Below are 4,748 nucleotides of genomic sequence, written 5' to 3' on the forward strand. Positions count from 1 at the left end.
ACAGCGCCCCAAGCAGCCGCTGTGCGCGTGCTCGAAGGCGAGGCCCCGCCGCCTCCACCGCGGACAGCGGCTGGTGGTGTGGTGGTGTGTGGGAGACGGATCCGGCAAACCCAGCTTAGCAGGGAGGGGCCCTGGAGGCGGAGAGGGGTTTCGGGGAGAGGAAAGAAGCCGCCCGGTTCGTCTAAGATCCCAAGGAGGCAGCGGAGGCGGCACTAGGGGAGAAATAACTCAAGAGCAGATTTAGACTGAAAATGCTTCCAGCCATGGGTGTGCGCGTGGAGTGCTTGAGTTGGGGGGGATGCACGTGGATGCCCCCCCGCAACTGTGAGGCTCCCTTCCTGTCCCCCACTGGAGCTCACATTTGCACACATCCATAGTCCTATCTCCACCCCGGGGCCTCAGGGACAAGCTGGGGAAACAAATTTGCCTCTGGGAGAGTGCCCTCCGAAGGAGTGGCCAGGACCAGGTCGACCCTCAGCAGCTTGGTGGTGGGGCTTGGGGGATGTCTGAGGCCTGGCTGCCCCTCATCCCACACCCCCACCCCTGGCCAGAGGGTACTGCCTTGCCTGTCAGTCAGCCCCACCCCCCCATGCCCTGGATCAGAACTGCCTCCCTACAGAGGCAGCCCTGCTGCTTCTCAATTTTTGTCCATGGTCCTGCTGTGTTCCAGCTGTTCCTCACACTCCAGCCTCACTGACCCGGCCTGAGAATCCCCCGCTCTGTAGCTCAAAATTGGAAACAGCCACATTTTGGCCCAGGGGTCAGGGCTTTGGGAGAAAGGTGAGCTCAGGGTCAGAGATGCCAATTAGGTCCACGCAGGGCTAGGACGAGGGCCCCTTTGCCTGGCCCAGGCCCCATCCACCTAGCCAGATGGGTCGCAGTGCCCCTACCTTCCTGGTACCTGTGACTGCACCCAGTGGGGCGTGAAGGTCCTGCTTGGAGGTTCCCGCCAGGAGGGGGTAGGGACAGCTGCCGGTCTGCTGGGGGCTGCCTCCCCATTCAGGGATAAACACCAGGAGCGAATGCTGGGAAAAGAGGCTTTTCAAAAAGATGCCCACACTTGCACTATTATTGGCCTCAGCACTGGCGGGTTGTTCCTCAGTGAGGAGTAGAATGACAGGGGAGGTCCCCAGAGCTTGGGGCTCCTGGGGTCACCGCAGGGGAAGGAGGAAGATGGTGGCTTCTACTTTAGTTGTCTGGTCCCCCTCAGCCTGAACCAGAGCTGGGTCAGGGGGCCACTTGGGAGAGCCCCCGTGTTTCCCCAGCAGACTTACAGCGAAGCATGGTAGCCAGAGCGGACCTAGGAAACAGAGGGAGGCCCCGGGGACTCCTGGGAGCCCTCCGGAACTTTGTGACTTCCAGGCCGACAGGCTGCAGACAGCCACGCTGGGGCTTCAGAAGGAGCTGCCTCTTTTGCAGATCCTCACTAGGCCCTGAGACCCAGGTCACCACTAGGCCCGAAGGACCCCCAGCACTGAGGAAGCATCTCCAGGGTCTCAGTCAGCAGCTGGGCTCTCATCACTGTCTACCTACTGGCCTCTCCCCTTGGCTGGGGGCTCCTTGAGGAAAGATGGCACCAGGGCTCAGGGGCCTCTCAGTGCTTGCTTGCTGAATGAATGAATGAATGAATGAGGATTGGCAATCAGTTAGCAGGGTCATGCAGAAAGGGGTGTGGCTACCTAAAGCCCATGAGGCTTGATGGAGGACAGGTTAGATTAAGAGGAGGGCAGTCAAAAGGGGGAACTGCAACTCCGTTCATTCATCCCGGTTGTGACAGAGGCTAGTGTCCACAGGGGAGGGAGGCCACTGGGCTTGGGTTGGTACCAGAGCCTCTGGGAAGGCCCCCATGACCCTGGGGCTCGAGGTGGGGCTTGCAGTTATTCAGACCCTTGGGAAGAGGATGACTCATGGCTCCTTTTCGGCCGAGACTCCCCTTGGGAACTGCAGGGTTAAGGAGGCTGGCTGCCTCTCCCCCATAATCCGGCCGGACCTGAGGAGAAGGGGACAGGCACCACCAGGAGGGAGGGAGGCTAGCGGTCCTGCTCTTCCCAGCACCACACCCCTCACTGCTGGTCTGAGTCCTTCACACACTACCTAACCATCCGACATAGTGGGGAAAGCAGGGCTCAGAGAGTCAACTTTTAGAAGTTGAACAAATCTGGGATTTGACCCCAAGATCCCCATCTGTCTGACTCCCTAAGCCCAGGCCAGGCACAGTGGTCCAGAGGGCAACCCAGGCCCCCCAGCCAGCCTGTCACTGGCCAGGCACACCTCCTGTGGCCTCTTTACTCTGCCCTGTTCTGCTTACGTACCTGTGCCCTCCCAGTTCGGAACCCTGGGCTGGTGGTCTCTCCCACCATTGTCCCTGTCACACCCCAATCTCCTTCCAGAGGCTGCAAGCTGCATGCCCACCACTGGGACACGAGGGCTACCCTTAATGCCAGTACAGGAGGAGGGGGCCATCGTGTTCTTTGGATGTTCATTCCCGGGAAACTCTACCCCTCATGACCCCCACCGTGGAGGACTCTTCCTCCATCTCTGATACCCCCATCTGACAGAGCCTGCCCTGGACACTGGAGGTCTGGCCCCAGTAGAACCTGCACTGACTAGTTCCCCCTGCCTGCTGAGAGCCACGAAGCCAGAAAAACTCACACAGACCGACCTGTGGTGGTAACCCCAGGGGCTGGGTGACAACCGGGGCAGCTTGGGATTGGGGGTGTGGTGCAGGCTGACACATTCCATGACAAACCCCGTGACTCAGGCACATTCACATCCCTGTCACTTTGCACACGTCCTAGCCGCAGCGCTCCCCTCCCGCCCCCAGCTTAGAGATGCTTCTGGGGTGCAGGCTGCCCCACCCATGCACCAGGGGCTCCGAGAAGGGAGCACGTGGCCTCAAGAGGGATTGGAGTTCATGCTCCAGCAGTCTTCTGGCCAAGCTCGGGGCAGCTGAGCCAAGTGAGACTGGGTGCCTTGGGGAATGGATGTGGGATTTCAGGCCTCATCTAAGCCCGTCTACTCTGAAGCACCTGAGCACCAGGGCCCAGGCCTGGGGTGTTCAGTGCCTGCTTCTTTGGGCGGCTGCCTCGACCCCTCCCCCTCTTTCCTGCCAAGTAGGGGAAGGCGGCCCAAGCCCACCCTCTGTGGCTGTTCTGGTTGAAGTTCCTCCCAGTCCACGTGTAGAAACGATTCTGAGCCACCCACCGGCCCCACAAACCTTCCTTCACTGCCACCTCCACTCTTCCCACGCCAGCCTCTGAGACCCAGGTCACAAAATGGGGGCCAGCCAAGGAGCTCCTTCCCCTACCTCCGGGGGAGACCTCTCCCTGGCTCTCAGCAATGCAGGCCTCCTGGGCTGGGCCCAGCTGTCTGGAGGGCACCAGGTCCCCCAACCTCAGGTTCACTTATTTTCTTCCCATCAGTGGGAGATAGGACTCGCTCAAGTGCCCAGGAAGTGGGTGTGAGCTGGAGGGTGGCAAATGTCCCATGACCCTCCGCAGCATTAGAGGTGCTCATAGGCCTGGCCCAAGGTGAGGGGTGGCTGACGTGGGGAGAGCCAGAGACCGGAGGCGGGAAGCACTGGGGGAGCTAGTCCTGGGGTCCTGTGGGGCCCGAACAGCCCACCCTGCACTGCCCATGTTTACAACTGGGGCATGCCTTTTTCTCCTCTCCAGACAGCTCAGCTCCAGCCCTGTGGCCACTTCCTGCTGAACCCATGGGTCTCCATCAGGCTTCTGACCTGGCCTGTGGGCCCCCAGACTTCTCAGGCCTTCTGCACCAGGCTGCTGTCCAGCAGCCTTCAAAGGAGTCTGATGTAGGAAGGGGCCCAGTGCCTGCCTGGCACCAGGGAGGCCTGAACTGACTCTGGTCACTGGGCCCTAGGAGGAGGCGGTGTGGGGAGGGGCATGCTGGAGGGGCAGGTGAGGTGGCATCCACCATCTGCTCTCTCCATGCAGGGGAGGCTTCCTGTGTAGAGGAAGGGAGGGGCTGGAGGAGTGGCCACTGGGCCTTGGGCTCCCTGAGGTTCCAATAGCCAGGGCTTCTCTCCTCCTGGGGTGATTGGTGTTCCATTCTCCCCACCTGCTCAAACTCCAGGAGTACAGGCCCCCCTCCCCAGCAAGTCTCGGGGTACCCATTTCCCCTTCTGAGGCCCTGCAGCTTTGGCCAAGGCCTGACCCCTCCTCCAGAACCAGGCATGTGCTCAGTCCCCTCCCATCCCCTCCTTCTCCCACTGTGCCAGCTCCATACAGGCCCAGGGCCAGAAGGTGTCCAGAGGCAGACAGGCCCTCAGGCTGGGCATCCGCTCGGCTCCACCTGGAGTGTGATGTATCTAACACCCTCTCACAGCCCAAGGGGCTGCTGGTGCTGAGGCCCGGAGCACAGAGCTCAGCCGTCAGGCGAGCTGGGGGCCTGCGATTCCGCTTCCAGGGGACACTGTCAGGTAGCACCGACCCACCGTCTTGGTCCGGTTGCCATGGGGAGTGGGCCTCACTCAACCAGGCCATCCTTTGGGGTCAGGGGCTGTGGGAAGGTCTGCCAGGGCCCGACGCCCGGCAGCCAAGGCCAGGGAAGGGGATGCGGTTACATAAGCCTTCAGGGGTGTCAGAGGCACTGTCTCAAGCCCCCTCCCCACCCTCGCATTGTGGTCGCCTTCGTGGCGCAGCCTGCCCCCCACCCCATCCCGCAGCCAGTCCGGGAGCACACACCTTACCTCGGCCCGGGCTCCTGGCTCATGCCACGCTGTTCGC

General features: G+C 61.6%; 1 protein-coding gene across 5 annotated transcripts in view; it reads right to left on the bottom strand.

Moving 5' to 3' along the window:
* FBXL16 (F-box and leucine-rich repeat protein 16) overlaps positions 1 to 4,748 on the bottom strand; it is an 11,899-nt gene extending 7,151 nt beyond the window's left edge. For 4 of the 5 annotated variants that reach the window (XM_005870383.2, XM_014543035.1, XM_014543036.1 and 1 more), the window contains exon 1: positions 4,712 to 4,748. The gene's annotated coding sequence lies outside the window, so the exon portion shown is untranslated. Of the gene's footprint in view, positions 1 to 4,706 lie in introns of all 5 variants that reach the window. The other variant, XM_014543034.1, reaches the window with a different exon arrangement.

This window comes from Myotis brandtii, unplaced genomic scaffold (genome assembly GCF_000412655.1).
Source record: "Myotis brandtii unplaced genomic scaffold, ASM41265v1 scaffold317, whole genome shotgun sequence".
In the NCBI taxonomy this organism is placed as follows: Eukaryota; Metazoa; Chordata; class Mammalia; order Chiroptera; family Vespertilionidae; genus Myotis; species Myotis brandtii.